This window comes from Dama dama, chromosome 22 (assembly GCF_033118175.1).
Source record: "Dama dama isolate Ldn47 chromosome 22, ASM3311817v1, whole genome shotgun sequence".
Lineage (NCBI taxonomy): Eukaryota > Metazoa > Chordata > Mammalia > Artiodactyla > Cervidae > Dama > Dama dama.
Window position 1 is genome coordinate 13,390,913 of NC_083702.1, and position 26,678 is coordinate 13,417,590.

At 52.6% G+C, this 26,678-nt stretch overlaps 1 protein-coding gene across 2 annotated transcripts in view; it reads left to right on the top strand.

Annotated features, from left to right (window-relative positions):
• Nucleotides 1-338: 338 nt before the first annotated feature.
• Nucleotides 339-26,678, top strand: part of TSPAN9 (tetraspanin 9) — a 187,817-nt gene continuing 161,477 nt past the window's right edge. The window contains exons 1-2 of one of the 2 annotated variants that reach the window (XM_061124706.1): nt 339-405; nt 8,136-8,204. The gene's annotated coding sequence lies outside the window, so the exon portion shown is untranslated. Of the gene's footprint in view, nt 406-8,135; nt 8,205-26,678 lie in introns of those variants that run through there. The other variant, XM_061124705.1, reaches the window with a different exon arrangement.

The following is a 26,678-nucleotide window of genomic DNA, read 5'->3' on the forward strand; positions in this document are numbered from 1 at the left end:
TCCCCCACCCTTCGCGCCGGGCTCGGGCCCCCTCGGCCTTGCAGTTCCCCGGGCGGCCCCGCCCCGCTCCGCCCCCTTTCCCAGCCCCGCCCCTAGGCCAGCCCTGCCCCGCCCCGCGACTTCACCATTCCCGGGCAGGCCCCGCCCCATCCCCGGCCTCGCCCCGCCCCGCGCCCTCGCCGTCCCAGGGCAGGCCCCGCCTCTCCCCTTCGGCAGGCCCCGCCCCGCGCCCGCGCCCTCCCCGCGCCCTCGCCGTTCCAGGACAGGCCCCGCCCCATCCCTCGGCAGGCCCCGCCCCGCGGCCTCGCAGTCCAGGGCAGGCCCCGCCCCCTGTTTCCGCTGGCGGAGGCAGTGGCGGCGGCGCGCGAGCGCGATCGAGCCGGACCCCACATTCCTGGGAGCTCGGTGAGTGCGGCCCGGGGCAGGCGGGGCGGCGGGCCGCTGGCCGGGGGCTCGGGAACAAGCAGAGTTACAGGCCCGGACCGGCTGGGGGCGGGCCGGCAAGCCCCCGACCCGGTCCGCGGAGGGGCGAGCGGCCCAGGGCGCCCCTGGAAAGGGTGTGGGGGCGGCAGTGGGCCAGCTGAGGGAGGGGTGGGGTCGGCGGCTTGTGAGGGGGCGGCAAGCCGCCCGAAGGGGACGACGTGTGCTGGGCCCGGGAGCGGGGCGAGGAGGGGTCTGCACGGAGAAAGGCTCGGAGGAGGACCTTCCGGGAACGGGGTGCTGGAGTGGCCGGCGGAACCCTGGGCGGAGGGATGGGGGTCTGTAGGATGCAGCAGGAAGGCGGAGCCCCGGAGCTGTCAAGGGGTTCTGATTGTGGGACCCAGCGGGCCGGCCGGGGGAGGTCCCTTCAGCGCCACCAGGGAGGGCCGGGGGCTCGCGCAGGGCTGGAGTACCGCGTGCAGCCCCGGAGCTCCCCGACCACCCCTTGGGCCACCCCTGGCAGGTCGGCACTCAGTGACAGGGCTTTGGCAGGCCCCGAGGTCTGGGATGTAGCCCATCTGTGCATCCAAGTTTGGGACTTTAAAAAACTTTCTGTGGTTATAAAAAAATTAAAAAGTCCAAACAAGAATCTGGCTCCTTACCAAGAGCAGTGTTTGTAGTCGTGTATTTCAGAGCTGGAGTCTTGGATCTCCTGTCTTTGGAAAAGATACTGTCGCTTCTCTGCCTCTTTCCCCAAAGCCGCTAGTGTCTGGGGAGGTTTGAAGCATTAGGGTAGTATGCGGTCCCCTGGAGAAGGAAATGGCAACCCACTCCAGTATCCGTGCCTGGAGAATCCCAGGGATGGAGGAGCTTGGCGGGCTGCCGTCTATGGGGTCGCAGAGTTGGACACGACTGAAGCGACTTAGCAGCAGCAGCAGCAGCAGCAGGGGTCCCCTGGGCTGGGTAGATCTTTCCTCCCCATACCCCAAACATGGATAAGACTGCAGAGAACCAAACTCGTTATGTGAGGGTGCCCTTCTGACAGGCAGCTGTCCCCTGGGATGACTCAGGTATTTCCTCCTCCAGGAAGCTTTCCTGGACTAGTGGAGAAAACTGAGGACTCACACTCTGATCCCTGCATATCAGCCAGCTTCCCTCTCTTTACTAAAAATAACCACAGAGAATGTTTTGTATGTATGTTCCGCTATAAAGATGTGCAGTCAACTTGTCATTGTAAGTAATGGGAAGGGGAGGAGACATATTATGGACAATTTCAAACAATGGCCTGGACAAATCATTTATATTTAGCTAAGGAATGCAGCCAGGGAGGCAGACCGTTCACACTGGCTTCCTACCCTCTGCCGGGTCCTGGCAGGGCCATGCAACTGAGCTGTGGGTTGGGGGGGTGAGTGAGGGAGGAGGGTTGGGGTGGATAAAACTTGAAAGGTGATTCAGTTCTACACTCGCTCGTTGAAGACCTGCTGTGTGCAAGGCCAGGAACAGCTGAGAGTGAACCAGAATGGAGAGGGGATTTTTTTTTTATCTGATTAAATCATATTATATGGGCTTCCCTGGTGGCTCAGTGGTAAAGAATCTGCCTGCAATGCAGGAGACGTGGGTTCAATCCCTAGGTTGGGAACATCTCCTGGATAAGGAAATGGCAACCCACTCCAGTATTCCTGCCTGGGAAATCCCATGGACAGAGGGGTCCATGGGGTTGCAAAGCATAAGACATGATTTAGTGACTAAACAACAGCAGCAAATCATATTTTAATCTTTAAATTGATGAACACATTTTAATTTTTTTACATAATTTAAAAAATTTTTGAAATAAAATTTTTTATTTCTTTGGCTGCTTTGGATCTTTGTTGCAACACTCAGAATCTTCTATCTTCGATGGGCCATGCAGGATCTTTAGTTGCATCATGTGGATCTAGCTCCCTGACCAGGGATCGAACCTAGGCCTCCTGGAGTATGGAGTCCTAGCCATTGGAGCACCAGGGAAGTCCCCAAGCACTTGTCATTTTAAATTGCCCCCTTATAGTTTAGGAAAATGAGGCTCAGAGAGAATAAATGACCTTTCTGGGGTCACAGAACTCATAAGTGGGAGAAGCAGAACTTGAACCCGTGGTTTCTGACCCCTTAGGCTGTGTTTTCTGCTATGCCAGCTGCCTCTGTCATTCTTCACTGTTGAACCTGGAAGACCTGGGCTCTGACCTTCATCCTAGCATCGCCTAATTGTGCAACCCTGGGCAAATTACCGCCCCTCTTCAGGCCTCTGTTTGTTTTTTGAATTTGGTCATGCCCTAGGGCTTCTGGCAGTTCCCTGACCAGGAATCGAACCTGTGCCCCTTGCATTGAATGCTCAGAGTCCTAACCACTGGATCTCCAGGGAAGTCTCCAGTCCTCTGTTTTGGATGATTATGGGTTAAAATGTGTTTAGGGTCTCTTCCATCCTTGGATATCTAACAGTGTAAGATGCTGTCAGCAGCCAATCAATGAGTTAATGTGTTCTTTGTTTATTTTCTATTTTTAATTGTGGTAAAAGAAATGCATAAAAATGACCATCATAACCATTTTAAAATGTACAGTTCAGTTGCAGGAAGTATATTCACATAGTCCTACAACAAATCTCCAGAATTTTTTTATCTGCAAAACTGAAACTGTACATCCATTAAACTGTAGCCCATCCCCTCAGCCCGCAGCTATCTCCACTCTACTCAGGGTGGTTTATTAGGCTCCTACTATGTCGCAAAGAGTCAGACACGACTGAGCGACTGAACTGACTGACTGATGTCCTTAATAAATGTTGCCCTTGAGGAATGAGTAAGGCAAGTAGGTAGCTGGCCGGAGTGCCAGTCCTCATTCCTGTGAATGTAACTTCAGCACCAGCCATGTGCCTGCTCAGTCGCTCAGTTGTGTTCCACTCTTTGTGACCCCATGGAGCGTAGCCTGCCAGGCTCCTCTGTCCATGGGATTTTCCAGGCAAGAATGCTGGAGTGGATTGCAATGTCCTCCTCCAGGGCATCTTCCCCACCCAGTTATTGAACCTGTATCTCCTGAGTCTCCTGCATTGGCAGGCAGATTCTTTACCATTGAGCCACCTGGGAAGCCCCAGCACCAGCGGATCTGTTCAGTAAATGAGTGAGCAGGTGAGGCCTGGGGCAAGTGCCTTCACCTCTTTGAGCTTTCCCTTGCTGCTTACAAAAGGAGGAGAACAATACTAGCTCTCAGGGCTGTTGGAAGGAGCAGTGAGAGCATGTGTGTGAAGCATGTAGCTTAGGGCCTCAGACACAGCAGGTGTGCAGTTAAGTGGTGCCTGTTATTTATAACCTAGCTGAGGAGCTAGGCTCACAGAGGAGGACAGGACTTCTTCTACTGTCAAGACTCAGGCCTGCTGTGGTGGGCACCCCACGGACTCAGAGTGTGTGGATCTAATCCAGGTGCCTTAGCTGGCACTGCACATCCTTACTGGGCTTCCCAGATGGCTAAGTGGGTAAAGAACCCGCTTGCTAATGCAGGAGACACAGGAGACACGGGTTCGATCCCTGGGTTGGGGAGATCATGGAGGAGGGCATGGCTTCAGTATCCTTGCCTGGAAAATCCCATGGACAGAGGAGATTGGTGGGTTACAGTCCATACGATTGCAAAGACTTGGACATGACCGAAGCGCTGGAGCACGCACACACACACATCCTTCCTACCCAACCTGCCCTGCCTGTCCAGCTTCATCTTCCACTCTCTTCCCCAGGGATCCCCGGTGCCAGCCAGACTCATCTCCCAGCATGCCTGGCTCATTTCTTCTTTGTCCCTTAGTAAGACTGTTCCACCTTCCTGAACTGCGCCTCCCCATTCCTTCCTTCCACTCTTTAGGATCCTACTCATGTCTGAGCTCCTTCACAGAGCCATCCCCAAAGAACCTTTTGGCATTTTATGTTTTCATCTCTCCTGGCTTTGCCACACTGCTTGGGGGTGATTCTTTAATGTGTGTCTTAGTACAAGAGTCTGTGCTGGGACTTCCTTGGTGGTCCAGTGGATAAGACTCTGCACTCCCAATGCGGGGGCCTGGGTTTGATCCCTGGTCGGGGAACTAAGATCCCACATACTGCAAGAGTTTGTATACAGCGACTAAGTCCACACACCGCAACTGGAGAACCTGCATTGCAACAAAGACCCAGTGCAGCCAAAATAAATAATAAAGCTTTCTTAATGTTAAAAAAGAGTTTGTGCTGATCTCCATCTGATGATACAAAACAATAGAATGGGAAAGACTAGAGATCTCTTCAAAAAATTACAGATACCAAGGGAACATTTCATGCAAAGATGGACACTGCATATAAGGACAGAGAAAATAAAGGACAGAAATGGTGTGGACCTAACAGAAGCAGAAGAGATTAAGAAGAGATGGTGAGAATACACAGAAGAACTATACAAAAAGATCTTAATGACTCAGATAACCATGATGGTGTGGTCACTCACCTAGAGCCAGACATCCTGGAGTGTGAAGTCAAGTGGGTCTTAGGAAGCATCACTATGAATAAAGCTAGTGGAAGTGATGGAATTCCAGCTGAGCTATTTCAAATCCTAAAAGATGATGCTGTTAAAGTGCTGCACCCAATATGCCAGCAAATTTGGAAAACTCAGCAGAGGCCACAGGACTGGAAAAGGTCAGTTTTCATTCCAGCTTTCATTCCAGTCCCTTAGACAGGTAATGCCAAAGAATGCTCAAACTACTGCACAATTGCACTCATGTCACATGCTAGCAAAGTAATGCTCACAATTCTCCAAGGTAGGCTTCAATAGTATGTGAACCGAGAACTTCCATATGTTCAAGCTGGATTTAGAAAAGGCAGAGGAACCAGAGATCAAATTGCCGACATCACTTGGTTCATAGAAAAAGCAAGGGAATCCCAGAAAAATGTCTATTTCTTTTTCATTGACTATGCGAAAGCCTTTGACTGTGTGGATCACAACAAACTGTGGAAAATTCTTAGATGGGAATACCAGACCACCTTTACCCGCCTTCTGAAAAATCTGTGTGCATGTCAAGAAGCAACAGTTAGAACCGGTCATGAAACAACAGACTGTTTGCAAATTGAGAAAGGATTATGTCAAGGCTGTATATTGTCACCCTGTTTATATATAACTTATATGCAGAGTACATCATGTGAAATGCTGGGCTGGATGAAGCACAAGCTATAATCAAGATTGCTGGGAGAAATATCAATAACCTCAGATACGCAGATGACACCACCATTATGGCAGAAAGTGAAGAGGAACTAAAGAGCCTTTTGATGAAAGTGAAAGAAGAGAGTGAAAAGGCTGGCTTAAAACTCAACATTCCAAAAACGAAGATCATGGCATCTGGTCCCATCACTTCATGGCAAATAGATGGGGAAACAACAGAAACAGTGACAGACGTGACAGACTTTATTTTCTTGGGCTCCAAAATCACTTGTAATGGTGACTGCAGCCATGAAATTAAAAGATGCTTGCTCCTTGGAAGAACAGCTTGGACAGACTTAGACAGCATATTAAAAAGCAGAGACATTACTTTGCCAACAAAGGTCCCTATGGTCAAAGCTATAGTTTTTCCAGTAGTCATGCATGGATGTGAGAGTTGAACCATAAAGAAGGCTGAGCGCCGAAGAATTGATGCTTTTGAACTGTGGTGTTGGAGAAGACTCTTGAGAGTCCCCTGGACTGCATGGAGACCCAACTAGTCAATCCTAAAGGAAATCAGTGCTGAATATTCATTGGAAGGACTGATGCTGAAGCTGAAGCTCCAATACTTTGGCCGCCTGATGCGAAGAACTGGCTCATTAGAAAAGATCCTGATGCTGGGAAAGACTGAAGGCAGGAGAGGGGGCTGACAGAGGATGAGATGGTTGGATGGTGTCACTGACTTGATGGACATGAATTTGAGCAAGCTCTGTGAATTGGTGATGGACAGGGAAGCCTGGTGTCCTGCAGTCCACGGGGTTGCAAAGAATCTGACATGACTGAGCGACTGGACTGAACTGATACAAAAATAAAAACGGTAAAGATCCTTGTCTTCATGGGGCACATAATGCAGTAAAGGGTTAAGAAAGATCTTCCGAAAAATGACAATTCAAAATATAAGGTGAGCAGCCTATGAGAGTAGAATATGGATTCAAACATGGGTGGAGTTGATCACCCTGATTCTAGAGGAACACGTCATGTACCAGGTGGTGTTTGACGTGAACGCTGAAGGGCCGCTTTCGTTTTGACAGAAATAAGGAAAAGTGAGCCTGAGGAACAGCACTGAGAAAGTGCTGGGGCTTTGAACAGCTCAGTTGGGCCAATGAGAAGATTGTGTTGGGGGAACCTTGTACCTTCTAGAATCCCAAGTTTGCATCTGCAGCACTATTTGTGCACGAGCCTGACTTTCTCCAGAGTCATGTTTCCACGAAGGGCCAAATGTTTCCTGTATATATCTTCACATCCCAAATTAACCATGCTTTCAACTTCTGCAACAGTTTAATCTCTCACTTGATGGCCATTTTCTACCAAGTTTTTATTGCTCCTTGAAAGTAACTTTGGGGCTTTCACTGGTGGCTAAGTGGTGTAGAAGTCATCTGCCAGTGCCAGAGATGTGCGTTCATGTGGTCTGGAAAGATCCCACGTGCCTCGAAGCAAGGAAGCCCATGCACCACAACTTTTGTATTCTAGTACTTTAGTGCCTGAGAACCACAACTATTGAAACCTGTGTGCCCTAGAGCCTGTGCTCCACAAGAGAAGCTACAGCAATGAGAAGCCCATTCAGCACAGTGAGAGTAGCCCCCGCTCCCTGCAACTAGAGAAAAGCCCACACAGCAACAAAGACCCAGCACAGCCAAAAATAAATAAATAAATAAAATTATATAAAAAAAGTAACTTTGAATGTGTAAGAGATGGATGCAACAAAGTGGCCTCAGAGGGTCTCTCTCCTGTCTCAGTCAAGTTACACACTTTCAGATATATGAAACTGTCTCACTGTGAGTGGTCAGAATTCCAAATATTAAATCCTTGGATGCCAAGGGTCTACCCCAGGGATGGCAAATACCTGGCACAGATACTCTTACTGTTAGAAGGGCCCCTAGCAGACATCACTAGTCCATCTCGGATGTCTTTCCTGCTGGGTCTTTAGCACCCACCATCTGCTGAGTGCTTCCCGGGTGGCGCTAGTGGTAAAAAATCTGCCTGCCAGTTCAGGTTCGATCCCTGGGGCGGAAAGATCCCCTGGAGGCGGGCATGGTAATCCACTCCAGTATTTCTGCCTGGAAAATTCCATGGACAGAGGAGCCTGGCAGGCTACAATCCATGGGGTCACAAAGAGTCGAACACGACTGAAGTGACTTAGCACGCACCAGCTGAGTGAACTGACGCAGCAGCCAAAACCCAGTTGCCCTTCTGGCCTTCTCCAGCTGTTGAATGAATGAGGTGTTTTTTTTTGTTTTTTTAATATTTTATTTGGTTGCGCCTGGGAGGGTCTTAGTTGCAGCTTGTGGAATCTAGTTCCCTGACCAGGGATTGAACCTGTGTCCCCTGCATTGGGAGCGCAGTCTTAGCCACTGGACTACCAGGGAAGTCCTAATGAATGGGTTCTTGATGGGAGAGACTGCAGACCAAAGAATGGCCGTTGCTGGACAGATTTCGCCCTGGAAGGGCTTCACAGCAGGTAATGACCTAGTGTTTTGTGTATTTTCCTGCAGAAATATCCTGGGATCGTCTCTGATCTGTCAGCCGTCAAGGTGTTCGCAGGAAATTCAAGGAAAAAACAGGTCAGTGCCAGTCTGGGTCCATCGTGTGGTGGGGCCTCTGAAAGTCTAACTGTCTAAAGCCAGAGTCTTTCTTGCCCTTTCACTGTGGGTTGGGGAGGGAGGATGGACTGGGATGTTGACATTTTCTAGCTGTCTCTCTGCTCCCCAGCTCTTGACTTTGAATTGATAAGCTCCTTAAATTGGGCTTTGGGGGCCAGGGGAGATATTCCTTCCTCCTCGCTGTTTCTGAATGGTGGCTGGCAGTATTCTTAATTTCTTTCTTGACCACCTGATGGTAGGGAGGAAGCCTGGGGAGTGCAGGAGAGGTCTGTAACTTCCTGCTTCCTGTCTCCTCCCAGCAGTGGGCTTGGGAGCCAGGGTGGAGGACCTCCAACCAGCCGGCCAGAAAAGAATCCCTGGGAATCTGGCCAGTCCCACCTGTGTCTGTTCTTCTATACTGGGCCCTGCAGGAAAGCCTCCGGCTCTCTGGGTGGACACCCTCTGCCAGGATGCTCGCCGGGAGTCCTCATCTCTGCGCCTGCAGGCTCCGGGGGGATATTGCTGGTAGCGTCTTTCTTCGCAGCACCCGTGTTTCGAGGCCCCTGTGGAGCTGGAGGTGGGCAGCAGCCTACCCAGGCTTCCGGTGTGGATGGTGCTGATTCAGTTTCCAGCGCTGCTGCCTACAGACCTGGGTCTTTTAATGTTTTAACTGATGTTGTTTTATCCTGTGGTTTCCTCCTGCTGGGTGGTTTGTGAATCGCTTACCTTTCAGAACCTGGCTGCATGGTGGAGGGGGTAGTGTGGTGATAAGGATGGTGCTGGGAAATTTTCTTGTCAAGAGTCCCTTCTAAAAAAAAAAAAAAAGAGAGTCCCTTCTTTGTGAGTCCCGGCACAGCTCTTTGGAGTTCCAGGAGCAGCCTTGGGCCTCTTACTGGCCTGTTGTGTTTTTCACATGATACTCAGGTGCCAGTGTTCATATTTATCATCGTCATTATCTGCCACAGTGTCAGTATGTCCACAAGTAATTTAGGTTTCCTTGGTGGCTTAGACGGTAGAGAATCTGCATCTGATGTAGAAGATCTAGGTTCAATCCCAGGGTCAGAAAGATCCTCTGGAGAAGGAAATGGCAAACCACTCCAGTGTTCTTGCCTGGAAAATCCCATGGACAGAGAAGCCTGGCGGGCTGCAGTCCATGGGGTCGCAAAGAGTCAGACACGGCTGAGTGACTAACACACACACAGACACACCTAATTTAATATGACTTCGGTATTGAATCTTAATTTTACTCTCATTTAATTTTCACGAGGGTCCTGTGGGGTAGCTATCATTTCCCGTTTCGCAATGGCAGCAATTGAAGTGGAGCGCAGGCCAGAGACTTGCCTAAGACCACATCTTTAGTGCTGGGGGTGGGGTCAGCGGCTCAAGACGCCCGCCACCCCTGCCTTCCCAGCTGACCTTCGGCCCCTCCTATCAGGCCAGGGAATCTGCTCCCGTCCCTCCTTGAGTCTGCAGTCTGCTGCAGCCAGGATGTAGGCTCTCATTCTAAGTCATCCCCCCTCCCTGGGGGCCTAGGGGTGGGTGGTGTGGGCTTTCAGTCTGCTGCCCTGGGATTTGGGGCACCGCCTACAGGATGACTGGCCGGCAGCCGGCACGATGCCAGGCCGAGGGAAGCCGGTCTGCTGAAAATCCGGTGGCGGGGATGGAGGGACTTGTGGACAAGTGGGTGAGGGTCATCGCGAGTCCTGCCTTGTCCTGCCCCATCACAGAGATCCCTTGGGGCTTGCCCAGAGGGGCCCTGCGAGGCCCAGCATGCTGGGAGGAGCCTCGAGGGAGGAGCCGGACAGCTGAGCATTACTTGCCGTCTAGGCAGACGGTTGTCCCTCTGTGAGTCTGTGCTGAGGGCAGAATGTGGGGGTCTGACATTCTGGACAGGAAGTTTATCCCCTCCTGAAGCTTTCTCAGGCTTTGATTGGGCCAGGTCTTGTCCTGTGGTTGAGTCTCTGGAGTGGTGGCCAGCTCCGTATGGATGGTCGTCTATCTCTGCCTGGTTAGGTGACTTGGGGCAGGCCTGTCTCCTCCCCTCCATCGCTCAGATGCCTTCTGTCTCTGGCCTTGAGGTGGACGGAGGACGGAAAGATGGGGTTAATGAGTGAACCAGAGCTCTGAGTCCTGATGGAAGCCGGGCTGGGGGCCGAGCATGTCCACAGAGACGGCTGCCCGGCTGGCTGGTTAGCTAGCGGCCTGACTTCCGTCCTGTGCTGACGCCTCTGCGGCCACTCTCATTTCACCAGCTTCCTGCCCCAGCCTGATGAGTTTAGGAGTGAGAGGCCCCATCTCTGGGCCCCAGCCCAACATATTCATAGTCTGAGCGTCAGTTAGAGCCGCTGGCTTCCCAGGTGGCTCAGATGATAAAGAATCTACCTGCAACACAAGAGACATGGGTTCGATCCCTGGGTCGGGAAGATCCCCTGGAGGAGGAAATGGCAACTCGCTAAAGCATTCTTGCCTGGAAAATCCCATGGACAGAGGAACCTGGTGGGCTACAGTCTGTGGAGTCGCAAAGAGTTGGACCCGACTGAGCGACTAGCATCTTCTTAGAGCCCCAGTCTGGTGGAATGAAAACTTCTGCCTGGTGGAGGCCGGCTTCCCCCTGCCCTCCTCTCAAACCAGATCCGCAGCCCAAACTCAGCGGCTCTGGCGGGGCTCTGGAAGAGGCAGCCAGGAGCTGCGAGTCTGTGGGCTCACCTATCACCACATGTGCTTTGGTCCCCGATCAGCAGCCATGTGTAGATGAGGGTTTTTTTTTTTAAATAATTTTTACTTATTGGCTGTGCTGGGTCTTCGTTGCTGTGTGAGGGCTTTTCTGTAATTGCGGAAAGTGGGGGCTACTCTCTAGTTGCGATGCATAGGCTTTTCATTGTGGTGGTTTCTCTTGTTGCAGAGCATGGGCTCTAGGCACGTGGGCTTCAGCAGTTGTGGATCCCAGGTTTCTAGAGCACAGGCTCAATCATTGTGGTGCATGGACTTAGTTGGGCTTCCCAGTGGTAAAGAACCTGCCTGCCAATGCAGGAGACATGAGAGACTCAGGTTCCATCCCTGAGTGGGGAAGATACCCTGGAGGAGGGCATGCCAGCCCACTCTAGTATTCTTGCCCGGGGAATCCCTGGACAGAGGAGCCTGGGGGGTGCCAGTCCATGGGATCGCAGAGTCAGACATGACTGAAGCAACTTAGCACACACGCATGAACTTAGCTGCTCCAAGGCATGTGGGATCTTCCCAGACCAGGGATTGAACCAGTGTCTCCTGCATTGGCAGGAGGATTCTTTGCTGCTTAGTTACTAGGGAAGTCCTGGAGATGAGTTTTGAGTGTCTGGCTTAATACTATCTGTGTTTAAGTTTCCCACCCCCTCCCCACTCCCCTTCCAGGACCTGGAAATTTATTGCACTTTGAATACTTGCTTGCTTTCTGAGAGTCTTGTGATCATCTCTACACCCAGTGTCAGCATTTGTAAAAATATCTGACCTTGTCCTGGAAACAGGAAAGGTTGGGGGTGGAGAGCTGCCCAGGGGGTCTGAAGAGTTAGGCCGCTCAGCCGGTCCCTGGAAGCCCCCACTTGTTGGGGAGGCTTGGCTGTCACTGCAGGAAGACTGAGGGTCCCTCAACCCTCCATGTAGGATCTTGATGTGTTTCTAGCCTTGGCCTTGGCAGCGCAGGGCCACTGCTAACCCTCACAGCATCTTTGTGCAGATCCAAAAAATGCACTGACTCAATGGACATGAGTTTGAGCAAACTCCAGAAGGCAGTGAAGGACAGGGAAGGCTGGTGTGCTGCAGTCCGTGGGGTCGCGAAGAGTCAGACATGACTTAGCGACTGGAAAACAACAGGTGAAAAAGAAAATAAATTAGAGTGAGTAAATCGTTGTAAACCTGAACAATGTCCCAGTCCACCTGGGCCAGCCTCCTGGAGCCCTGGTGGGTAGTGGCCCTGTGCTTGGGCATCCGTCCCAGCATAGCTTGTGCTCCCTGCAACCCTGGGAGGAGAGGATGTTGGGTTCAGAGCTGGGGAGAGGGCCTGGGGTGGGAACAGGCCTCTGAGAGCAGTGGACAGGGGAGGGGTGTGATCTCAGGGGTGCTCAGAGCACGGGTGTAACCGGGTGTGGCTTTGCGTGTGTGTCAGTGAGTGTGTGTGTGAGTATATGTCTGCATATATGTGTGAGTATGTGTGCGTGTCTGAGTATGTGTGTGTGTATGTGTGTCCATATGTGTGTGTATGTGTGTGCGAGTATATGTGTGTGTCAGTGAGTATGTGTGTGTATGTGAATGTGCGAATATGTGTTTATGTGTGAGTATATGTGTGCATGCGAGTGTGTGTATGTCTATGTGTGTCTGTGTGTCTGTGAGTATGCGTGTGTGTATGTGTGTGTGAGTATGTCTGTGTGTATGTGTATGTGTGTGTGTGAGTATATGTGTGTGTCAGTATGTTTGTGTATGTGTATGTGTGTGAGTGTGTGTATATCTGTGTGTGTGTGCAAGTATCTGTGTGCACAAGTGTGTGAGTATGTCTATGTGTATATGTGTGTCTGTGAGTATACGTGTGTATACATATGTGTGTATGTCTGTGTGTGTATATGTGTGTGTCTGTATGAGTGTGTGTGTGAGTATATGTGTGTGTATATGTGTACCTGTGAGTATGCATATGTGTATATGTGTGTGTCTGTGAGTATGTGTGTGTGCAAGTGTGTGTGTATCTATGTCTATGTTTGTGTGTATGCGTGTGTGTGTCTGTGAGTATGCATGTGTGTGTGTGTGTATGTGTATATCTGTGTGTGTATGTGTGTGTGTCTATGAGTATGAGTGTGTATATGTGTGTGTCAGTATGTTTGTGCTTGTCTCAGCATGTTTGCACACATGGGTTTGTCTAGGAGGATGTTCTCCTGCATTGTTCTCTTAGCTGGGAGGCCTACCTGAGCCCTTTCACCAGGTCAGCACATACCTCTGATGTGAATGCCCCCCTCCCTTTAGAGTACCTGGCTGCTGGCCCCAGTGTGGAGGCTGAGGTTGTGGGTCCGTGCTCTCCATCAAGCCCCGGGGGTGTGGGTCCTGCCCTGGCAAGTTACACCCCTGCATTGGAAGGGCTCAGAGGAGCAGGGTGCTGATCAGAGTAGGGGGTGTGAACACGTAGAATGATGTGTTTTGTTTCAGGGAAAGTGAGGTGGAGCTCGGAGCTTGCCATTTTCTGCTCGTCTCATCCTGGGAGATTCTAAACAGCTTTGTTTAAACACTGGACATGCTGACTGCAGAGTCCTGAATCAGGAAGAGCCCTTGGGTCCCCTAGGAAGGCGATCATGTTTGAAGCCAGAGTTGGGCTCTGGATGTAGCATGTGGGACCCGAGGGTGGGGGGAGCTCTCGGAGCACCCCCGGGGTGAGAGTCACTCCACACTAGCAGCTGTCACAGAGGGGCTCCTGCTAGCTTGGTGCTGGGCTGGGGCACCAGTTCGGGGTCGCCACCCACCATCCAGGCTGGGACAGCAGAGGGGGAAGCGGGGTGGATTCTGCTCTGGGCTCTGCCTGCCTCTGCTGTAGACTGAGAAGCTGGTAATGGTGGTGGCCAGCTGGCCTGGGTCCATGGATGTCTCCTAGAGGGGCAGTCAGTCCCTGCAGTGCAGGGAGAATAATGCAGGACACTGTCTCATCGAGGGCAGGGTTGGGTGGGCTGTTCTCTGAGGACCCCCAGAGGAGCTCAGGGGAGATGTGGCTTGGCCTTAAGAGACCAGGATGGCAAGCTGGGAGGTTGGGTCAAGACAGGTGTGGCCCGGTGACTGGGCTGGAAGTGGGAAGAACAAGCTGGCCATGGGGGCGGGCCTTTACTCAGGGGCACCTGGAGTGCCCCCCAGAGGAGACTGATCTTGGCAGACTAGCAGTGGACAGCTGGTGTTGGCCCCCAAACAGTGGATTGCCAGAATGAAAACAGAATTTTAGGAAAATAGGCTTGTTGCAGAATTCAAGGTAAATTTTTTAAAAGTACCTTTTTGTTATTGTTGTTGCAAAGAAAATAATACAAACTCCTTATAACCTTCAAACGATACAGATGTTGTTGAAAAGGAAAATCTTCTATAATCCTAGCCTTCTGAGGCAATCACTATTAATGCTTGGGCTTATGTTCTTTCCAGGTATTTTAATGATAGACTAGCATCCAGCTGTCTACCTATTATCTTCATTTCCATAAATAGCATCACTTTATACTAACTGGGAAGGGCTTCCCTGATGGCTCAGATGGTGAAGAATCTGCCTGCAATGTGGGAGACCAGGTTTGATCCCTGGGTTGGGAGGATCCGCTGGAGAAGGGCATGGCAACCCACTCTAGTATTCTTGCCTGGATAATTCCATGGACAGAGGAGTCTGGTGGGCTACAGTCCATGGGGTCCCAAAAAGTCAGACACGACTAAGGGACAAGCATAATATACTAACTGAAAACTTTAGTTGTCTTTCTGCATTGGTCCACACAGCACCGGGCGTGGCTCAGCGGGGCTCGGCACCTGAGCTTGTGGATGTGGTGGCGGTCAGCTGGGGTCTCTGCAGGGCCTGCGTGGTCCCGGAGCCCCTCTGGCACATGTCGGGCTGGTGCTGGCTCGTGGCTCGGCCTCTCTTCCCTGACGTGATTTCTCATTCTCAAGGGAACTGGCCTTTTAACGGAATCTTCAAGACCTCTTGAGATGGAGGTTCTGAGGTTTCACGATATAATATGCACCCTCCGCTTGGTCAGGGCAAGTCACCAGACCCACTGGAACCTCAGGGCTGGGCAGAGATGCCCCTCTTGATGGCGGGGGGCTGGCAGAGTCACGTCAAGAGCAAGTGTGTTGAGCAGTGGGAGGGCGGGGGTGTGCAGTCCCTGTATGGGCCCAGGAGAAAAAACTAGGATGCTGGGGGCTCAACCTCACAGACCCCTAGAGGACAGTCCAGGCTCTGCCTGGACTTCTCAGCCCCCTCTGCCCACGTGGGTAACCCAGGGAGACTGGCAAGTCAGGAGGCGTGACCCTCCTGCTGGTTTAGTACATTCAGTATGCTTGTGTGTGTGTGAGGGGCTTATCTGGCAGGAGGCGAGAGTGAGCTAGAGTGAGGGCTTTGTAACAGACTGCTCTCTGGCTGAGAAGTAGGGCGGGAGTCTGCCTGCCCTCCGGAAGCTGCTGGCCCCTCGGCTGCTCAGTACCAGCTGCTGATTCTCATGGCATCTCCGGAGAATGTGTGTCAGTGAGTGGAACAAGGGTCCTGATGAAAGCCAGCTGGTCACTCCAGACTCAGGCCTCTGCTGGCTACTCATTCATTCCTTCGCCCAGCAAACGGGACACCCCTGTTGCTCCAGACTTTCTCTCCCCGTCCCCTCCCGCCTTCAGAGGCAGAACGAGAAGACTTTCTGCTCGATCCGACTCTGCTTCCCAGACAACTCACAGTGGACTTCATATTCTGACTTCCCCTGATGTTTCTGTTTGTATAGCTGTCTTATCACCTGCCATGCGGGGTATCTCTTCTTTCGTGTGAAATGTCTGAAATGGCAGGGAGGCAGGAGGAAATGGGGTGGGTGGGGGAGAACCAGCTCTGGGGTTGTTAAGGGATGCCACTCCCAGGTTTGAGGATGCTGCTGTGGAGCCGCTGGAGGAGAAGTCCTCCCAGGGCTCACATTCATCACACTTCCCTCTCCCTGGAGCCCCCGGGCTGGCCTTAATGAAGTGCACTTTCCTGCACACCATATTCTTTTCTCCTGTCATCTGCCTGGTGCTTCGTGCATTCATCACCTGAGAACAAAGGCCGAGAGGGCTTTCACGTTTGAAAACCCCTTGGTGTTTTCTCTTCTCCCTGCTCCCTCTCAGCATCTCTCGGAAAAGAAACGTCTTGTGGCTGAAAGGTTCACTGTTTGTGAAGCCGTCCACGCCACATGGCTCGGCCTCGTGGCCCTTCTCTCCCCCTCCTAGGCTGTGCCGGGGGAGAAGGGACCCGGCTCAGAGACAGGACAGGGCTCGGTGGGGACTTGGGGGCGGGAGGGAGCAGGCCACTGCAGCTGCCCTGATGCTTTCCTGGGTGCCGGACTGCCAGCGTCCTGCTCCTGTTGCCGGGTTCATGATATCTGATCAGCTCTTGGGCTTAATGTGTCCCAATGCTTAGAGTTGAGAACGTGCAGAGCTGACGCTGCAGACCTTGGAGAAATCTGGCCTCACAAGCGAGACAAGGAACCTCAGCCGCTCCTTTTGGCCCAGGAGCTGGAAAAACTAAATGGAGGTCCTCGGCCTGCGCCAGCCGAGAGTCCGCCACTTCCAGGCGGATGGTAGGTAAACTCTCCCTCCGGGGAGACCCAGGAGGCCTGTCTCTGATCCCTAACTTCTCTGCCCCTGCCTCCACCCAGAGTGCTGGTTCTCTGTGGCTGGGAGGATGGACTCACACGTCAGCAGGGTCAGGTGTCACTGGTGAGCCCTGGCCAACTTTGAGCCTGTGAGGGTCCCAGTCGTCCTGGTGCTCTGCGTGATCAGAGAATGTCAGGCGATGTGAGGTTAGCTGAGTCTCTGACCTGTTCTGGGCTACCAGAAGCCTTCCCTGTTTCATCCAACTCTCCCATTCCCCTGGAGGCTTGGCCCTGCAGCGTCCACGGCACCAGGTCTGGGCTCTGAAGGCCGAGTGAGAAGGGATGGGATTGCTTGTAGAGGGGGCCAGAGCTCTCTCTATAGGCTTGGAGGAGGAGCCCACCTGACCGGCTGAAGCCTCAGGCGTGGTAGTTGCACCTAGTTCGGAATAAAACTGATGCTACGTCTGTTTCATCATTTGCTTTCATCCCTGCTCATCCAAATGATGCTCGGTTGATGGCGCCATGCCTGTGATGGAGGTGGGGGGACCTGACCCTCTGTTTGTGGGGCAGGGTGAGGGAAGGTGCTAGGCTGGGAGGGGGGGTGAGCCCCACCCTGACTGTGGGGCATAGGGAGGGGTAGACCGCGATTCCTTAGACTGTGGGGCTTTTCTCTTTGGACCCCCACCAAAAATGGCTACATTTCCAATTTGCGAAAAACTAAATTTTCTTTGCCTCAAAATGAATTTTCGTTGCCCAAAAATCCTCACCGGCATTCACTGGAGGGATGGTGCAGCTTTAAACAAACACCTAAGAGAGAGTATCTGTCTTAGGACAGTGGTTAAGTCAAGTATCTTTGACATTCCTGACTTGTGGGGTGCCATTTGGGGGTGCCACATCTTAAACCCTGTGGTGCAGCCCCCACCCACGCTGGTGTTTCTGAGACCCTGCATCCCCTCGCCCACCTCCGGACTCTGAGCAGCATTTGTGCAGCCAGAGGACTCAGCCTGAAGACTTGTGCCGCCTCTGATCTCTGCCCGGCCGGGGCGTTTCCGTCAACTCACCGCAACCTCTGCCTCTTCATTTCTGCCGAAGGGCAGAGGCCTGGACTTTCCCCTTCACTGATGCTCTGCCTGTTTTCTCATCACTCAGCACTTGGTGGGCATGCAAATCTCTTTTGAGGGAATGAATACTGCATTCGAGATATGAAAAGAAACATGTCCCTCGTCCAGTCCATGTCCGCAGACACTTGGAGCGCTCGCTTGATCTAAAACCATCCACCTCCATGCTGGGCTTCTCTGGTGGCTCAGAGAGTAGAGAGTCTGCCTGCAATGCTGGAGACCCTGGGTTCGATCCCTGAGTCCGGAAGATCCCCTGGAGAAGGAGATGGCAACCCACTCCAGTATTCTTGCCTGGAGAATCTCGTGGGCAGAGGAGCCTGGAGGGCTACAGTCCGTGGGGTCTCTGAGCAGTTCACACATCTTCACAGTCTTGAGGCTGGGAGCTGTCTCTGGGGAGGGTGAAGGACTCTCAACCCGGGAGCTTCTTATTAACATGTCCGCATCTGGGAGGGAGACTGATGGTGGCCTCTCCTGAGGAGGCAGACAGGAAGTTGTGGGAAAGAGGAGGACACTGCCCGGAAGTTTCCCGAGGAGGAGCCCGAGGCTGACTCCCCCAGGAGCTCCCCGCTAGCGGAGCGGAGAAGGCTGGAGCCAGCCTGGCCAGACCCCGACCCCTGACTCTGTCTCCCTTACCACCCCCCTCACCTGCTCCCACCTTCCTCAGCTCCCCCGGGAGCGCCTCAGAGTTCCTAGCACGTGTGTGCAGTGACCCCGTCGGGCCTGGGGGCAGCGTTGTAGGAAAATATGCACCCAAAATGGCCAAATCCTGGAGGGCTTGGGAGAGGCACGTGCAGGGTTATTTTGGGTGTGGTGGGCCGGGCTCGGATCTCTCTGGCATTCCCGGCTGCTGGCCTCTCTCAGAATTGACCAGATTGGAAGGATGGTGGAAATTGAGGCTCCAGGAATAGCGCAGGAATTTGCTCATTCTTAACCCCTTAACGAGGTGCCACCCTGCCTGGAGCCCGCAGAGTGCTGGAATGGGGAGCGGGGAGGGGGCAGGTCTCAGGCAGTTTCCTCTTTTTCATCCGGGGAGGAGTGGGAGGCAGCCCAGAGCCAATCTGATAAGGAGCAGCATTTAGAGGCCTGAGGAGTGTCCCTCCCCACGCTGGCCCATCCCTGCTTCTTGAGGGGGTTGCCTGGTAAACTCCCAGCAGCTGGGTCGGTACCTCCCTCTCTCCAGATCTCTTCTCTTTCTGTTTCTGGATCTCTCCAGCCTCGGCAGGCTGGGGGCAGCTCTGGCCTTGGGTCTTGGGGAGCCTCATCTCTCCCTCCCTCCCCCAGAGTCAGGCTCAGGGACCCTTTTGTTCAGTGTGCGTGAAGGGGGCAGGTACTGAGCACCCACTCTGTGGCAGGTCAGGAGCCCAGGGGCGCCAGGCATCTGCCTTTGCCCTGGAGGAGCCGGGCTGGGTGTGCAGAGACCGTGTAGAGTGGCACAGACTCAGCACCTTCTCTGGTTCTGGAGGGGCAGTGGGGATCGTAGCAGCCCTGGAGGACCCCTCCCTGGTCCTGGATCAGCCACGGCGCTTCTCTGGACCCTCCTGTTTTTCACTGTAAAGTGAGGGGTCTGTGATCCCCAAGCCCTCTATGGGCTTGAGAGTTTCCCTGATTCTGGGGGTCTCGGGGAAGAAGACCCTCCTCAGACGGGTGGGATGTTTTTGTTGCCTCCACTCTGTGTTCCAAATGGGCTCCCCGGGTGGACATCTCAGCTGGGTCATCCCCATGGGGGCAGGCTGAGGGCTTGGATGTCACGGCTGGGTCTCCAGCCTCTCTCCTGTCTTCCTGCATGGGAAACTGGGAAGTCTGACTTGAGGTTCAGGAGCTTGGTTGTCCTCGTCCAGGAGGAGGTGGTCACCCCTTGGACTACACGATGAGGTCCGAGCCGCTGAGTGAGGCTTAGAGTCTGCAGGGACCTGGAGCGGTGTCCAGCCTCCCTGCTGCCCACCTGAGGCCACTCTGTCCGGTTTGTCCTGTGACGCCCTCCACGCAGACTCTCACTTCCCAGCGTCCTTGGTGTGGTCTGCCTGGCGCAGAACGCCCCTCCCATCCTGCATGGTTTCTTTCTCTTATGAGCATTGTTTTAGCACATTTGAAAGCTTGGTCAGCCATTATATCTTCAAGTATTTTTCTCTCTTTTTGACCATACCACGTGGCTTGCGGGATGTTAATTCCCTGAGTAGGGACTGCACCCAGGACCCCAGATGGAAACATGGAAGCCTAACCACTAGACCACCAGGGAATTCCCTCCTCAAGTATTTTTCTGTTCCCTCTTCTCTCTCTTCTGTTTCTGGAACTTTAATTACATGTATATTTAGACTGATGTTGTCCTGTAGGTCGCTAATGCGCCATTAATTTTTTTCTGTCTTTTTCTCTTTCTGTGCTTCATCTTGTTATGTCTTCAAGACTTTTTCTTCGGCAGTGTCTAATCTGATATTAATAAGTCCCCTTCAGTGTATCTTTCATTTCAGATACTGGGTTTTTCATCTCTAGAAGTTTCATTTGAGTCTTTTTTTATATCTTTCATTTCTCTTCTTGCTATGCTTATGTTTTCCTCTACTTTCTTGTGCTCACGGAACATACGATAGCTGTTTTTCCATCCTGGTCTACTGGTTTCATAATTTATGTCTTTTTTGGGTCTGTACTCTTGACTGCTTTTTCTCCTGGTGGTGGGTCATGTTTTTCTGCTTCTTTGAGTGCCTGGTAACTTTTGATTGAATGTTAGACATTGTGAATTGAACCTTGCTGGATTTTGTTCTATTTCTTCGAATAGTATTGGAGTTTGCTCTGGCATGCCTTTAAACGGCTCTGTGGTTGTTGTTGAGTTGCTCAGTCGTGTCCGACTGTTTGCCACCCCATGGACTGTATCCCTCCAGGCTCCTCTGTCCATGGAATTCTCCAGGCGAGAATACTGGAGTGGGTAGCTATTTCCTTCTCCAGGGGATCTTCCCAGCCCAGGGTTCAAACCAGGGGATCTTCCCAACCCAGGGTTCAAACCTGGGTCTCTTGCATTGCAGGCAGATTCTTTACCCTCCGAGCTACCAGGGAAGCCCTTCTCTCCAGTGTTCTGCCCTAAGAATTCTGTCTCCAATTTCTGTCTCCTCAACTTGAAGGGATCACTGGACGCCATTGGATTCCTCGCCCTGAGCTGCTGTGTGGACGCTGCCTCCAGGCAGTAAGTGGGCATCACGGAGCTCTTTCTTTTGTTTCCCTCTTTCAGAGATCACCGTCCAGGGTTGCCTGTTGTCCGGCGTCTGAAGCCCATGTTTCATGCCTTCTGTCCAGCACTCTAGTTGTTCAAGGGGCAAGGGTGAAGCCAGCCTTCACTGTGTCTACAACCTGAGTCTGGCATCATGGGAAACTCCCCTCGGGCATTGCTGCCCTCTGGGGCAGGGGTCTCTAGTCATCCCTCCTACAGGAAAGACCCCATAAGCACCGTGTTATTTTTCAATGTTGTATGTGGTTTTGTTTCTTATTTCTCTACATAGGCCGTCTCCCTGAGCATAAGATGTTATGATATTTTTCTTAGTATTCCTTTTACCTAGTCCAGTGCCAGGCATATAGGAGGCAGCTCATGTTTTTGGCTTTTTCTAATGTTTATTTTTATTTATTTATTTGGCTGCTCTGGGTCTTAGTTGTGGTGTGTGGGATCTATTCCCTGACCAGAGATGGAACTCCAGGCCCCCTGCATTGGGAGTACAGAAATCTTAGCTGCTGGACCACCAGGGAAGTCCCTCATGTTTGTTGATCCAGTGAATAAAAGAGATGAGTGGAAGGAACTATCAGCTAATCGTGCTGTTATAGGTTGCTAAGAAGAATGATGCTGCCCTGGGCGTGAAGTTTTAGATTCTCTCCTTGCTCTGCGGCACTTACACCATGTCTGCATCTGGGTTTTGTTATTTCTGGTTGGGATCCTGGCAAATCTGAATTCATCCAGAGGAGGATGACTAAGATGGTGGGAACTACCCACCGTGGGAATTGGATGAGGATTTGGGAATGCTTGTTTGTCTGGGGATTATCTTTATGGAGTGTTATGGCGGGGGAGGGAATACACAGTAGTGGTCTCCCCTCATGTGTGGGATTGATGTGGAATAGGAGGGTTTAAACTTGTCCTGTGGCTTCAAAGCTGAGATCCCCAGGTGCCTAGGACCCATGGGGATTCCAGGAGGTCAGGGGTAGACCCCGTTCCAGAAAGAACTCTCTCATAGTGGGAGCCGTCCAGCAGAGGTGGGGTGGGCTGCCTTGGGGGGTCCTGAGCTCCCCACCACTGCTGGGGTTTAAGCAAAGACTGATACTGATTGGGAGTTTTGTTTGGCATTGTAAGAGTAGATACAGTGTTACACAAGATACTCTCCAAGATGGTTTTCTACTCAATGATGTTAAATATTTTTTTTAAATTTATTTCTAATCGGAGGATAACTGCTTTGCAATATCATGTTGGCTTCTGCCATACAAAACCTGAATCAGCCTTAAGTATACGTCCCTTCCCTCTTGAACCTCCCTCCCACTTCCCCGTCTTACTCCTGCCTTTGAGTCCATGATTCATCCCCCCTCCCAACTCTGCAGTGAACACACACACACACACACAAACACGCACACACTTGTGCACAACCAAGTTCAGGAAACATACTTGCAACATGCTCCCTGCTACTCTTGTGACTCTCCTCCTAGCCTCCGATATTGGGCCTCGTCTGGGGCCCTTGATGACTGGCCACCTGCTGCCCGTGCTGGGCCCCGTCGTTCCTCTGGCACCCCGTGGATCAGACTGGTCCCGCGTCAGCGCCTCATCGCATTGTCTTCTGTGTCTGGATACACAGAGCCTTTGAGACGCGATGACTCGGAGCCTCCTGCCTCCCGCACGACAAGCCCTGGCGGCCCTTCCCGCACTGGTGAACATCCCTCTGCCGGGGCACCGCTGCCCTTCACCTGCTTGTTGCCTTGTTTCCCTGGGTCTCGGGTCTCTGCCTCTGGGGGAGCCCTCTCCTCCCTGGACTGCTCGCGCTTAGGACATGTCACTCCTAGTTCAGGGGTGCTGGGGAAAGTGAAAGACAAAGTGTTAGTTGTTCAGTTGTGTCTGACTCTTTGCGACCCCATGGACTATAGCCCACCAGGCTCCTCTGTCCATGGGATTCTCCAGGCAAGAATACTGGAGTAGGTAGCCATTCCCTTCTCCAGGGATCTTCCCGACCCAGGGGTTGAACCTGGATCTCCTGCATTGCAGGCAGATTCTTTACCTTCTGAGCCACCAGGGTGGTCCTGGCAGATTCTCAAAAGACCTGCCTCAATCCCCTGCCTTTCCCCCTTTCTAAGTGGCCTCCAGGGAGCTCCAAATAAAGCTCCAGGCCGGGAAGGATGGGCGGGACTGCAGCTCCATGGGTGTTGGGGAGGGGAAGGGGTCAGTGTCTCCAGGAATAAGCCAAGGGTCCCGTCTCCCCGAAGCTCTGTTGCCCCACCTCTGTGTGGAAGGAGCCTGGCAAGGTCACTTGTAAGTGGTCTACTGGGGAAGTCCATGCTGCCTCCCTGGCCCCCCTCATAGCCCCTGCAGTCGTCAGGGGCGCTGAGGGAAGTCACAGCTAGGCGGGCTCTGGGGTAAGGGCTCTGCAGAAAGTGCTGGACAAGAGAGATCTTCCTGACAGCCAAGTACCCATCTATACCCTGAACAAGTGACCTGAGCTCCGGGAACCTCTCTCCCAGTGTGGGGCTCGCTTCCCCCAGTTCACCAGCCCGGCACCATCACGGGTATGAGACTCACTCTTGAACCGGGAATTCTCTGGCTCTCTTAGCCTTGGCTGCCAGACCAGTGTGGCCTGCAGAAGGCCCAGTTTCTTCCTCTGCAGAATGAGAGGTACAGGGGCTTCCCTGGTGGCTCAGTGGTAAAGAAGCCGCCTGCCAGTGCAGGAGACGTGGGTTCGATCCCTAGAGCCTCTGCTCCGCAACAAAAGAAGCTGCCGCAAGGAGAAGTCCAGGCACTGTAACTAGAGTGTAGCCCATGCTCACTGCAACTAGAGAAAGCTCACTGCAACTAGAAAGGTGCAGCAATGAAGATCCAGCAGAACCAAAAATAGATAAATAAAATTATAACTATAAAAAGGGAGGACTGTGAGGGGCTGGAGGATGGGAACTGAAAATCCAGCTGCAGGGCTTTGGTGTCTGAGGCTGCCGCCTGCCCAGAGCAGCTTTCACTGTCCGGAGCAGCGTAGACCTGGCCTCTTCCCCAGCAGGTGATCAGAACCCTTGGGAATGAGAGTCTTTTCTCCTGGAGGCCGAGAGGGAATGTCCTTTGGAGACTGATGCATCTGGAGGGCTGGCTCCTGCCTGCACTCAGGCTCACAAAGCCAGAGCCCCCTAAGGGAGCCGTGGGGAGAGGAGGCCCATCGCTCTGGGCTTGCTCTGTCCCTCCAGCATCCACATGACGTCTGGCACAATGCAGGCACTCTGGAGCCCTTGATGACCGAGTGAAGGTGGCCCAGCATCCCGTGGTCAGGGTCGCGCCCCAGTCCAATGGCATTTCAGCAGGAAGCAGTGCGCCCGGGCTGCTCACTGTTCGATGGAAACCTGAGTGTTCTGTCTCCTCGTTTCCTGCTTGTTCCACTGGAGGGGCGCCAAGACCATAATAAAAACAATGATATAATCACAGCTAATATCGATGGAGCGCATTCTGTCATGATCTGCAGGATTTTGGCCTAATTCTTTTTTTTTTTTTTTTGGCCTAATTCTTGAAATGCACTCACTGGGAAGCAGTTTCCTGGGCTTGTTCTCCATCCCCCGGGGCTTTCTGCACCAATTCCTGGCATCCGTGTAGAAACACATTTTCTCCTGTCGTGAAGATAATAAAAATATATTCACTCTTTCTGTTGGTCTCATCTGCAGTAACTGTTGTCTGCATGCTGCTGTAGGTCAACTGGTATTTTATTGAGGGTTTTGTGGGTGATCTTTCTGGTCTCTGTGTGGCTGTCTGTATGGGACTTGTTCATGTGTGCTTTTGCCAGACATTTACTGGGCACCTGCTGTGTGCTGGTGATTCCGTGAAGAACAGCACAGTCTGTGCCTGCCTGTCCCAGGGCCTCAGGCAGTCCCTGGAGGCAGGAACCGTCTCTCAAAAGTCCCTCTCTGCAGTGTCCTGTTAGCACTCAGAGCCTCCACCCTGGGACTGAAAGCTGGCCTGACAGGTGCTGCCAAAGAAATAGTTCTGAGGTCTTCCAATTCTCTATGGCACCCCACTGTGAAAGCACCCAAGCATATTCCCAGAAGTCATCTTACTGTCATTCCCTCCTGACAGTGACCTTGAGAAGTGGCTAGACATTTAAAAAAAAAAATTTTTATTTATATATGTATATTTTTGACTGTGCTGGGCTTTCTTCAGTTGCGGTGAGTGGGGGCTACTCTCTAATTGTGCTGCACAGGCTTCTCATTGCAGTGGCCTCTCTTATTGTGGAGCACAGGCTCTAGGTTGCTTGGGCTTCAGTAATTGAGTTCCTGGGCTCTAGAGCACAGACTCAGTAGTTGTAGCATACAGGCTGAGTTGCTCTGTGGCAGGTAGGACCTTCCTGGACTGGGGATCGAACCCGTGTCTCCTGCATTGGCAGGTGGATTCTTTACCCTGAGCCACCAGGGAAGCCCTAGATTGGTTTTTTCTAGAGGAGGCCACTAAGCCTCAGAGGGCTGGTGACCCCCAGTGGGGCTGTCCTAAGTGTCCTGAGACTCATTTATCCCTCACATGTTAGAGGCATCTCCGGGCCAATCTGCTCAGGCTCTGTGAATGCAGGAATGAAGAAAAATCGAAGAGCTTATAATTTTGGTGGTGGTGGGGGAACAGACAATAAACAATTAAAACCTGTAGTGACAAATGTTATAGAGAAGAGCGAGATAGGGAAGGGGGTGAGAGAATGGGGTGGGAGCAGGTATTATGGGTTAAACAGGTTGCTTGGGGAAGGTCTTATTAAGGAGGTGACAGTCTAGCAGAGAGGGGAGAAGAGATGCGCGAGTCCTGGGGAGATGTGGGGGAAGTGGGGCCCAGGGCCCAGGGAGCAGGCTGTGCAAAGGCCCTGAGGTAGGAGTGTGAGAGGCGTGTTGCAGCCCGGTAGGACTGGAGTGAAGCAAGCGAGGGAAAGGTCAGGGGACTCAGACCCCACAGGCCTTTTAATTTTTATTGGCATTTACTTGCTTTACAGTGTTGTGTTGGTACCCCATCTTCTGAGCAATGCTTATTTTACTCATCTATCTGTCTGTGCCAGATCTTAGTTGCGGCACGTGGGATCTAGTTCCCGGACAAGGGATCGAACGCCAGCCGCCTGCATTAGGAGCGCAGAGTCTTAGCCACTGGACCAACCAAGGAAGTCCCCCCACAGGGTCTTGAAGTCCATTCTGAGGGCCGTAGCTTTTTTGACGGGCGAGGCAGGTGCCATTGGAGGAGTTAGACCAAGCAGACAGACTTGCCTTTCATTCCAGAAGGACCGCATGGCTGCTGTGTGGTCAGCTGAGTGGGCAGCGGCAGGCACAGTAGTGACTGCCGTCTACCAAGCATGCGTTGTGTGCCTGGCCTGGGCAGACCCCTTGCACGTGCGTCTTGTTTGATCCTCTTGACGACAGTTACCCACATCTTCCCGAGGAGGACACCGAGGCTCAGCTGCTGGAGCGGCTGCCTGCTCTGGTCAGTTTGAGTCCAAAGCTCACGCTCTTGACTGTGGTCCAGTTTTCAGGGGCGAAGGGACAGACTGTTTGGGATGATGGGTGCAAACATCTGATGTGCGGGTCAGGCTGCCCTGTGTCCGATCTCAGGCCACTCTTAGGTGTTGAGCTGGCCACGCAGGAGGGGGTGAGAGGCTGTTTGCTGTGGCCGGCAGATTGCTTCCAGGTGAGGGACTAGAGAGTGGAGTCTGTGCCCCGACTCCAGACAGCAGCCTCTCCGGCCCTTGAGGGCCCTGTGTCTTGTGTTTGGCGTGTTAGACAAGCCCGATGACTTAGAGGCCTGGGCTTTCTGCTACCGAGCGGGGCTCAACCTGAGGCCTCTGCAGATGGTGCCCCCTCCCTGGAGGCAGAACCTCCTTCTC